Source organism: Paramormyrops kingsleyae, chromosome 6 (assembly GCF_048594095.1).
Source record: "Paramormyrops kingsleyae isolate MSU_618 chromosome 6, PKINGS_0.4, whole genome shotgun sequence".
Classification (NCBI taxonomy): domain Eukaryota; kingdom Metazoa; phylum Chordata; class Actinopteri; order Osteoglossiformes; family Mormyridae; genus Paramormyrops; species Paramormyrops kingsleyae.
The window spans coordinates 17939162-17951734 of NC_132802.1; positions in this window are offsets into that span (position 1 = coordinate 17939162).

A 12573-nucleotide genomic window follows, 5' to 3' on the forward strand; every position below is an offset into this window, starting at 1 on the left:
CCCAATACTTTTGGCAACATAGTGTATTTCTGTGTCAGTTCTTGTGTAATGTCATTGGTTTTAGTTGTCCCTATTTAGTTTAATTCACTTTGACACTCTGTAATCCTTGTTCCCAGTATTTCGTAGTGTTCAGTTAATTGTTAATGGCCCGCACTTGTTCCTTGTCTAGTGCTCGGCTCATGTGTATGTATGTGCCCGCCTTTGCCCAGTTCCACTGTTGTTTGTTGTAGATGTTGTAGGTATCAGTGTTGTGATTGTTAGTGCTGTGCGTTTGTAGATGTATTATGTAGGAGTTGTGCTGTTAGTTAGTCTTTGTGGTATACCCTGTGTAGAGTCACCTACACCCTGTGTAGGGTCACCTATACCCTGTGTAGGGTCACTTACACCCTGTGTAGGGTCACCTATACCCTGTGTAGGGTCACCTATACCCTGTGTAGGGTCACTTACACCCTGTGTAGGGTCACCTATACCCTGTGTAGGGTCACCTACACCCTGTTTCAGGCCCATGTGCCCCATGTCCTTCATGTTTCCTAGATGTGTCTGTTTTAGCCTTAGTTGGTTTTTGTTATCGTTCTGCTTTTGTTTCACCTCTAGTGGTCCCTTTTGTTTTGGTGAGTTCAGTCCCCGAAAGGTTCCTCTTGCTGTGCATGCTGCAAGTGGATTGTTGTTCCTTGTGCCCTGTCACAACACCAGGCTGTATTTGTAGAAATAAAGTTCATTGAGAATGGAGGCTTGCGAGTTTGTTGCTTCTATACCACGCTGAATTTCAAATTTCTTTAATCTAAGTTACTCAGCCCTGTTTCTCAACGACCAGAGCACAGGAGCCTCAATAACATATTTAATAGTAGAGGTAGTACAAAACCTAACACACACACACACTCATGCTATGTAATATTTGATTAATAATTTTTCTTATAATTCATTCTTTTGTTGATTCCTCCTTTTTCATGTTGTTTGATACCAGCTGGCCTGAAGTTGGCTTTCAAAACCAATTGCAAACCAAATGCGTTGTTACTGATAAATAATTTAAATACAGATCCTCAGTGCTGAAGGACATTAAAGCACAGATTACAAGGCGACTAGTAATATCTGTGATGGAGGGTTATCAGTGAATATTCTAATTAACACGAAAATGCTTGACTTGATGTCTCAGAGGACAGGAGAGTGTAAAGAATATATGTGATTTGTAAGCCATATGAGTCCCTGCTGACTAGGTTTCCATCATCACCAGAGGAGCTCTATCCTGACGTGGCCATCTGTCAGAAAGCATTACGTGACATGACAGCTACTCAGGGCCTTGTCACTGCTGCAGGGCTTCTCATGGCGCTGAGGACTTGCATGCCTGTCTGCTCCCACAGAGACGCTGGCGACTCGAGCCCGGGAGCCTCCTGCATGGGCGATGGCCTCTTCTAATCATCTGCCAGCCTACGCTGTCCTGCAGATATCTCAAAGTCTCCTCCCCTCCATAGCGTTCAAATGCACTTTAGCATTAGCAACAAAATCAGAAAATGTATCGAACCCAGTGCCCATCAAAAAGACTGACTGTGATCATTGCACAAAGGATGTAAGCAAGGACCAGTTTTGAAGCTGCTCTACCGGATGGCTGTAGGCCATTCACCATGGTCTCCATATCTGAGATTGTATCTCTGAGGAGGCTGCCAACCAGCAGGAAGACGGTAGCTGGAAAATCACATTTATCAGTATCATCATATAATTCCTTAATAGAAACCCATTGCTTGCGGCAGAGACTTAAAAATTTCCACTTTATCCATTCATGTAGGTAAATATGTGGCAAGACCAGCAGCCCTTTTTACGACCCGAAGCCTTTGGGTTAGTGTCTACTTCCTGAACTATTGGACTGTAGGCAAATTATAGAAATTATTGTATATGAATTTCAGTATTTCTCAGTGTTAGTTAGTGAGCAATAAAAAAAGTGAAAAGACCAGCCCATTCTATTGCTCAAACTGTATATGCATATGCAACATTACTGCTTTTCTAACCACTTATCAAATACAGGGTTACACTGGGGACAGGAGCAGGGCAGCACAGGGCAGCACAGGGCAGTGCTGCATCCACTATGGACACAGGTACTAATCCAAATAACTCAGTGTATTTAGAGCATAGGAGAAAGCTGATGGTGCTATCTGCTCAGGTACTGTATCACAATAAGTCATGGTTTTCATCCATAAATATACATACATATTACACAATGAAGGAGGTCGCCAGTCCATTACAGGGCAGACACACACGTTTACACATTTAGGTAAATTTGGAGACACCAAATTGCCTACATGCTTGTTTTTGCAATGCATGTAGGATGAAGGGTAACCAGGGGGATTGTGTGCGTACAGGAGGAGACCGTGCACACACCTGCATGGCTGGGGATCGGAATCCTGCAGTCGGAATCCTGCAATCCTGCTTTTGTTTGTATTGGTTTCCTCCAGGTATTCAGGTTTATCTCTACAGTCCAAAAACATGTGGTCTGGGTGAACTGCGAAATCTGCACTGCCTATAGTGTGTGTGTGTGTGTGTGTGTGTGTTTGTCTGTGTCTGTGTGCGTGTGTGTGGTGCAACACATTTAAATAAGGATGCAGCATCTGCAATGTAAGGAGATTTTGTTTTAACTCGAGCAGCATGGACATGCTGCTCTGCACTGATTCCCGCGTCACACTCTCTGCGGCCTTGTGTGTAATCATAACAAACATCACAAATATCAACATATGCTTCTTTTAGCATGAAATAGTAATATGAAACAATATGAAACAGCAGAATACAGTAAACTCTTCTTGCATATACAACTTGTGTACAACCGGTTCAGTTTAGGGTACACCATCTATTTGCATTTCCAGTGATAACAAAATATAATGTAAATGTTTTCCATTTACTATGAAACTGTGTGAAACATGAACAAAATATAAATGAAATCTACTTTTATGGAGCTCTTATCTCAATCCCTGAGATAACCTGAAAAAATATAAAGCAGACTGTACTCAACACACATACTCAACCCGCAAATGTAAAGGCAGCAAGTGTAACACCAGCTCGAATACCAGTTTCACCCACTTTCTTGTTGCTTTACGATAGCGAAAAATTCCAAATGTACACTAATATTAATCCATGTGAATCCGTATTAGATCTAAGTTTAATTACATCAGCATCATCTTGCATTCAGAAAGTTGTCTCGCAAGACGAGTTATGCAGTTCAGCATCAAATCTGACATTCAGTGCTATAACCCTCACAAAGTCATTGTTTCCTTCATTATCTATGCACTCACTACATAGGAAACATTGTCATTGTGGGTTGTAGTAGTTACACGCAATGTAAGGAGATACCCAAATGGGGTTTTATTGTTTTAAGTCGAAGAGCACAGACACTGTATACTGACTCCCGCGTCTCGCTTTCTGCGGAGTTAATCAGTAATCAGCAGGGACCCTAGAGGACCCTCCTAACATGCCAACGTATATACTCATACACAGCACTCCTTCTACGCTACAAGGGACGCCCTTCCTCTCCTTAAGCTGAAATTAACAACGACTTTGCTTAATAGTAAGAATAAAATAAAATCGAAAAATATATAATAAAAATGGGGGGGGGGGGGTGTATGTGCATGAAGGCATCTATTCTTTATGTTACTGAATGAATGTTTCACAAGAGAAATGTCCACTTTACCACCCAGCTGTCAGTGTAAACACTACAGATATATGGATGGATAGACGGATGGATCAGCTAAATTCTAGACCATTTTACCACCCGAATGCAAATAAGCCAAAGATCCATAGATGAAGAAAAGGTAGACAGTTTAAAAGACATGTACATTGTGCAGCCCTGACATATACGACACACACCCACCACTTACCATACAGTTTTAAGATGCACACCGTCACTCTGTTTTATATAAAGAAGCAAAATTTTAGGTAGAAATAATACAATGTGGCATGTGGCGTGCTGGTGGCTCTGTGGGTAACACTCTCACCTCCTGAACTGGGGGTCTGAATCCCACCTGGGCTCTGTGTGGGGGGGGGCAGGGGGGTTTGCACATTATCCTTGTGTCTTGCGGGTCCCCTGCTGTGGTCCAAAGACATGCAGCTAGGCTAATTGGCATTTCTACATTGCCAGTAGTCTATGATTGTGTGTTTCTATGCTACAGAGGTGTAGGAATGAGTGAAGACATACAGAATACCCTAATATTTTATTTGGCTTTGTAACCCCCCCTTATCAATTAAGTTATTTATTTGTGCCCCCCCATATCAAACTCTCTCTTACGCCCTTGGTATGCGAGACTATGATGTAGTGACGTCTCCCCCAGGGAATGCCCCAGCCTTGTGCCCTACACTGCCTGGCATCTGCACCCAGGACTCTCCGCATCCCTGACCTGCTTAGCTAAGTGCCTAGAAGATGGATGGAAGACTCAGGGCACGTTTCAGTTTTCTGCACATCTCTATTCAGCCTTACAATACAACTGAACCGTGCTCATGATTTTATTATGTGCTACCAAATTTCCAGAGATGTAGCTTGAGGCTATTGCAACATTGATGGAAAAGAAGTTTCGAGCAGGATAGAGATTTAGCAAATGAAGACCAACTGCCCCCACTATGGGAAAGTTTAGAACAGGGGTGGCCAATCTTATCCACAAAGGGTCGCTGTGTGGGCGGGTTTTTGCTGCAACACCCTAATTATATTACTAATTAGAGTCCTCACACCTGGGTTTGAACAGCTGACCTATAGGTAACCCCAAAAACCTGCATACACACCGGCCCTTTGCGGATAAAATTGACCACCGCTGGTCTAGAAAATCCGAACACAAAAAGTCATGTAAGCTCAATGTTCCTCTCATTTCGCAGCTTAAGTGACTGTACTGCAAATGTGAAGATGCATAAATTAATGGAGATATTCCTCTAATATCCATCTAGCGTGTCACATTAGCACCATCAGCACAAACAATAGGAAGCACATCAGATTACCAATATTATTCTATTTTCATTTGTGATCAATATGGACAGTTAATTTCTAATTTTTGATTTTCATCCAAACGTCTCCTGGAAAAACAGAAATGGGGGGAGGAGTGACAAGTATGATTTGTTTCAAGAAGCAGAGAGTGTATGAAAGGGGGATGCCCCCCAAAAAATGGCTTAGCGTGTTTGAAACGCACGCACACGACGCTGATCTGGCCACATCTGGATTTTTGCCTCATCATTTGTTTCCACTATCCACCAGCCAGCAGACTGTATCATTATATTTCATTTGGTGCAGTGCAATCCAGCTGTTTTATCTTTATTAAGCTTTGTTTTGTTCTCAGTTTTTCCACATTTGATGATAAAATGGCAGTTCAACTATCAGCAGGGGACACTAAATTTTTATCCCAGAAGAATGGAACTTGAAATTCTCAGAGAGACACTGCTGTCATGTCCTTGACTGTATTTGCTGAATTACTTCAGTAAATATTCAGGCGTGTCAGAAGATAAATTCTATATAAATGTCATCCTGAGTACAGGTGTCTGCTGAGCAAGGAAATAATAATAATAAATGATCACTGTGTTGGTGAGATACTGCTCTGGTTATTCTCCATTCAGTGCTGACTGTTCATCTTCCAAAGCAAACAAAGCAAACAAAGCAAAAAGAAAAGAAAAACTGGGGATCACATGAGTTCACATCAAACCTTTTCCATATTATCACACTTAATACAAAATACCCCATTTAATGGGATGAGCCCAGGATGAATGTCGTCCCTTGAAAGCTACAAGCATGAGGATGTAGATATTTAGCCCCTGAGTGCCAAGGTCACCCCCATGAAATGCACTATTTGTTTATTTTGTCCTTCATTAGTATACTGTATGCTGAACCACACAGGCTAAGCCACTTGGTAATTCAGTGTTTTCTCCATTGCCAGCAAATGTAAGGAACAGACACTACAGTTTCTTTCCTGGGAAAAACAAAGAGCTGATGAGTACGATGACAAATGAGATCAAAACACAACAACATGCAATGATCAAAGGACACGAGCTGCCAGATCAAGGCAAAGATACAAATAAAAGTGGATATTGTGTCTCAAACGTTACAGTGCTCTGAATAAGGATGTGCTTGCAATTGTTCAGCAGATCCCTAAAAATTGTATTTCTCATTACAATGCTTTTAAAAGATCTGCCTGTCATCAATGGCTTCCCTAATCATGAGGCAATTCTATTATTATTTTCAGCTAATCCACTTTAGTAATTGAAAATACCACTAATGCGGAAGGGCATCGCCACATGACATAAGATTGCATGTCATCAGTTGTTTTCTTTCAAGGAGTGCAATGCACAGAGCAATTTGGCCAGTAATGTGAATGAAATATTAATCCTGCCCTATTAGAAACATGTAGTCACTGTGTCTGAGAAGGCTTAAATATTCATTAAAGGAAAGCTGTACTTAGAGGATATCTGCTGGTAACCTAGATTCCTCAGCCTAATATTTCAGCGCTCACAGCATCCTGTACAATATGATATGATATTATTACAGATTGTGAAGGCTGTGCATAGCTTCCCAGAATAAATTTTATGCGGTTACCATTAAATAGGAAGTCAGTTGCATCAAGCTAATGTATGTTTACTAAAATTGCATTTAGCTTTAAAGGAAAAGAACAATCACAGATAACAAAAAACCAAAGACTCTCATGTGGGGCATCGTCTGGCAACCCCTGATTTTCTTCTGCGGTCTGGGTCAGCTGCCTAGCAAATGAGCGGCAGCCTGACCTTCCCCCATTACTGATCAGCTCATTCTTTTCACTGGGCTGGCCGGATTCCCCGTTCGTCCCTGACTTCCCCAATGTAAGGGAAAGTAGTAAAGATTCCTTAAGGTTCTTGGCCAATCTCTTGAATACAGAGAGTGTCAGCAATTCATGATCATGGGGAAGTCAGGGAGAGAATGAGGGTTCCAGTCGGCACCACTAGGGTGATAAGGAAGTAACTGAATTACAATAATCAGAAAGTCTCCATCCTGTCCTGCCCCATCCCTGCCTGGGGCTCCTCACACTCCAGGGGGTCACCCTTTATATGCAAATTCACTCACAGCACCTACACACAGCGCCTTGTTGGGCAGGGCCATTTGGGGTATGAAGGGGGGTATTTGAGTTTCCTTTCAATACTGATGTATGTCTACACTGTATTACATAATATTATTTTGCTCTTCGATAAGCCATTTTTTTGCTGAAACGAGTCTCTGCAAGTGGATTCCTTACACCAAGGATCTCCTTTGCTGAGACATTGATACCGAGCACTACCTGGATCTCGCTTCCATTGCTTCCAGAAGATTCTACAGAGACACACGTGTTCCTCTCTGGCACCCTACCAGTGACTTGTAGATTTTTGGTGCCGGTCCAGGGCTATTGATTTATAATTGTATTTGATCTATCTATTCATTATTTGTTTGCTTGCTTTGCTAGGTCACCGGGTCCCAGAGTGAATTTTGCCTTTGATTTGTTTTTGATTAAATATTGATTTCTCTATATTTTATAATTCAAATTAATAATGCTTTCCAGTGTCACCATAGACCTGTAGCAGTTACAACAGTGCTGTCTCAACTTTCCTTTCTCAGCCATCTCCTCAGCAGCTATCACGAGCATACATACAAGCACCTTAAAAAGGCCTCACGTGTCTTCTGAAAAATCTAGATGACTAAACTGGTTGGAATCTGCTCCGGTTCCCAAAGTTCCAATGTCATGGTCCAGCACTCAGGGTGACAGTGTGCCTTGTGGAAGTCAGGTTGCGCATGGACAGCCATTCAGTACAGGAGGCTCGAGGTTTGATGGTTCCCGTGGAATTGAGCAATGAATAATGAGGGAGCTTCTTGTCAAGTCACAAAGGCAAGTCCCAGCCGATTAGCTGACCTTGTGTAAATGATTACTCTTTAGATGATGGCTTGCAGATGTCTTTTAAGTGCTGCAGCCAGAGAATCTCTGGAGTGTGATGTCTGCTTTGGATATAATCTGTCACCATGCATGTTTTCTTGACTTTGGTACTTACTGCCTAATATAATGATCAATACTGGAGATGGACAGAAAGCAGAGGCAGTTTATCTAACAAAGCGAGACTGTGGAACCTGTATGTAAGAAGCCGTCCCTGCATGTAAAGTCACACTGACTTCTTGCATTGTGGACAGTGCTTGAAGTTGGAAAAAATAAGTGCAGGAACTCAAATTTTCCGACATTTGACATTTGTGCGGTGAAAAAAAAATCAAGTCTTTAGGATGTGTTGGTTCAAAAACTATTTTAATTTAATCATTCTTCCAAGCAATAACCTATAGGCATAGGCTACTTTTTTCTAATTCACAAATGGAATACTGAAAAACCATTAAAACAACATGAACCAGACCAGTGTGATACTTGTAGGCCTAACAATAGACTAGGGCTAAAGCTGATGCGATTGGTTGGGACTCAGTGGATGCATATGATAGGGCACTGTCGTGGCTCGTGGGTAATGTAGTCTTTTATCGGTCTTGTGATATTTTCTATTCTCGGGCCACTGTCGCTGCGTCGGATCAGTTTCAGTAAGTACCGGAACGCAGAAAAAAGTGGCGGAACCCAAAAGACGAAAATACAGAAGTTCCGGAACTGCGTTCCGCTGCGTTCCGGCCCACTTCAAGCACTGATTGTGGAAGAACGGAGACAGAGTCATTGAGGCTCTTGAAGTATGGTCACATAATCTGAGGCAGCACATCATATCTAGAGGCAATAGATTCTAGGCATTGCTATGTTAAAAAAGACTCTTTCTATTCGACCACTTATACAGTGGGAATAAAAATTCAAAAACCCGTTTTAGAATTTATCTCTTTTGCTAAATTACACTCTGACAGTGAGAAAAAAAATAAGCGTATCTCCTTTTCTCCATTAATAAGAGTCACATGAAAATATATATTTTTTAAAAATGATGACAATTAAAAATTTAAATTCAAAATACAATTAAAATTCTTTGGCTACAAAATAAAATACCTAATCAGGTATAATCAATCACTGAACAGATCATGAAACAAGATAACTGGTTCCATTTTGTAATTAATTGCAATTTGATTACTACTGAATAAATTTAGCTGTTTGCCATTAGTTGGTAGCACATTACAAAGGAAAAAATCCAGCAATGGTGTAAATGTTCATTAAAAAGAACTTTGAGAATTAAAATAGGAAGATCTCAAAGACTTTATTGATTCACTGTGCACAGTAAAGACCATCATTGGGAAGCGTAAGATACGTGGCACCAGCCAGACCTTGCCTAGATCAACCCGTCCCTCCAGAGGATGATGATCAGAAGCCAATGGAAGCTTTGAAGGAGCCATGAAGGAGCTGTATGACAAGCACGTGTCAGTGAATGTCACCACACTGCCACTTGTGGAACTCGCAAACTACCGCCGCTATGACAAGACAGGTGCTGCGGTCCTCAATGAGCACCATGGACCATCTGTCAAAAGCTACTCCAACCGTAACCCTCTATTCCTGCCTCCCTCTAACAGCTCCAGCTGGTTCCCATTTGGCAAGGCTCCCTCGGCAGCTAAAAGGGATGCTCCCATAGAAGCCGCTTGGAAAGCGTCTGGCCACTGTCTCCAGCCTGGCTGTGGTACTACAGTGCCTGTGCTGTAGTGAATGAAGCCCGTGTCTCAGCAATATTACAATGCCGCACAAACCTGGGCTGTATGGGACGGAGGCAAGAAAATAGGGCCGCTCTTCAAGTCTCTTTTAGAACTTGCTAAAACACAACTTGTAGATGTGCAGCCAAATGACAAAAGGTGCTGTAGGCAGGTAAATCCAAAATCAAACTTTTTGACCACAGTGCAGGGCTGGTCCTGGGTGTTCTGCCCCCCCCACCCTACCGCCATGCGCCAGAGCAGCAGAAAACTAATTTTGTCAGTTCATTTATATTAAAAACATTTCAGTAGCACAGAGTGTTTGGCTGCTAACCAGCTAGCTGGCATCTGTTTCACAAGAAAAGTAGTGAAATATAAAAACTACTTTAAATAACTGTAATACCATGTATTTATTTTGATTTTCTTCACTCGCTCTTGCGCCCCCCAATTGAAATGGGGCCCTAGGCGATCGCCAATCTCCCCTATAGGGAGGGCCAGGGCGCCTCAAGATTTTCAGGATTCTGATGGAGAGGGTCAGTACTGTAGGTACAGATACCTCGGAGTACATGTCTCTGACAGCCTGATATGGACCAGCCTGAGAAAATTCATGACATCTGTGCTTTCTGGGGGCATCACTGCCTGCTATGGTGGCTGCGGCTCCAAGGACCACAGAGCCCTAGAGAGGGTGATACGGTGATACCAGTGATGTAGGTCCAGGGCATTAAGTATTATCAGGGACACTCAGCAGCCAAGCCCTACACTGTCCCAGGGGCTGCACTCAGGCTGGCGCCTCCAGAGCCTTATGGTCGGGACTGAGAGGCTGAGGGGACGCTTCTACCCCCAGGCCAGTAGGGTCAGTAACAAAACCCATTAAAACTAAAATAAACTATCACTGCAACCTGCACTTTAAATATTTTCACAATTTTTCTTATTTTTAAATCTTTACTTTTTATATACTTTATCTAAATGTTTAGTACTTGTTTTCTTTATTATTACTTTGTTATGCTTCTACCTTGTTTGTTGCTGGAATAACGACAATCTCCTTTTCCGGCTGGTGCACCAGTACACTCATGCATGTGACGAATAAAAATACTAAATCTTGGTATGTCTGGAAAAATCCAACACACCTTGTAATCGAAGAACACGACTCATACAGCAAAGCTTGGTGCTGGTAGCTGCTGGATGGTACATGTTTCTCTTCAGCGGAGACCCGGACAACTGATAGAAAGCAAGATGGATGGTACACAAGACCAACAACATGTTCTAGAAGAAAACCTGCTGGCCTTAGCCGGGAAGTTCAAGATGAGAAGATGGCTTGACAATGACCTAAAGCGTTCTGCCGCTATGAGCCATAGCGTAACTAAACAAAAGGGGTAGTGTCGGGGAATGGCAAACCAGAGCCCTGAGCTCAATTCAATCGAAAATCTCTGGATTGACTTAAAGAGGGCAGTCCATTAATATTCATCAAGCAATTGGATTGAACTGCAACAATTTTGTAAAGAAGAACAGCAAATTCCTCCCTATAGATCAGCGTTTCTCCAGCCAGTGCTAGGTGACTCCCAGAGGGTGCATGTTTTTGCTTCCTCTCAGTTTCCTGCCAGACAGTCCACATTTTTGCTCCCTCCAAAACATGGACTGTCTGGGGATCCCCAAAGACGAGTTTTTAGAAACACTACTTGAGATGCCCCAGTTTGGGGTAGATGCATCTAAACAGGCTCAAGGCTGCAATTCAAGCAAAAGATCCTTCTCTAAGGAATCCTGAGGGGCTGTTTTCTTATTCAACCTACTTTTTTCAAAAGTGTTTCTTTTCCACTTTGTATTCTGCAAGACATGGTAAGTGTGATAATATAATTAATTTGTTTTGTGTTTTTTGGGCTGCAGGCCAAAAAAGTTAATATTCCAAAAACGGGGTAGTGACTTTCTATACCCACTGTATATGGATGCTTGGTATCTTTGGCATGGGACCTTTATTACAGAGCTTAAGCTAAATTTAGTGGCAGCACAGTGGGTGACTTTCAGCAAAGAGGAATGAGTAATATATGAATAAGTGATGCACACATACTAGAATGGGAATATAAATATCATAGTTTGTAGCACAAGGCAGAGATCCTGTTTAGGCTACATGAAAAGCAATGTGCAACTATGGCATAGCTACATATGTTCAAGATCACTATGCAACTAAGAATCATTTTAAACATAATTTCTTTACGGAACACTGAAACTGCACAAGTAAATCTAATTCTTGTGTTAAAAATACTACAGACGACTGTAATGTAATGAACAAATAATACACTCAGAACACATTTGTCTAATAAAACCTAAACATAACAGAATTTCAGGCCTTTCGGTATACTTTTTAAAATTAAAAAAAGTCCGGACAATATTTCAGTATCTTGAAAACCTGCTTATATCTAAAAAATATCAAAAATATCAGACATGTCAGCTTATCGAAAGAAAATGGATTGTGCTGCAGGGATTGATCGAAAATAAAATTGATTGCAATAGTAATAAATCATCGCATTGTGAAATGTGACGTATAGTAAACTTATCAAAGCCCATCTGTGCCATTTGAGGAAACCTCGGTATTACCTTAGTCAGATGAAACCACACAAAAGATAGCAAGGGGTTATTTCAAATTCCTTTTGAACTGTTTTGGAAGAGCAGATCAAAAAAAAAAAAAAACTTACATGTAAAACTACGCACTTAATCCTGCTTATGCCTTTCCTCTTGTTGGATTCAGGCTGTCTGCCCCTTCTATGCTCTGCTTGCTCTTAACCTGTCCATCGCCTTAGCTGATGAACATGTCCGTTAACAGTGATGCAATCAGGCAGCCATTTCCTGAGCATCTATTAAACCTCTTTTCTCTCAACCATAATGTGCAAGATAGAGATTCGTTCAATATTCTAGGCTCACTGGAGAGTTTAAAGGAGAGTGGGTCACCTAATTTGATGCTATGAATACCCAGGGTTTTCCTACTAAATGTA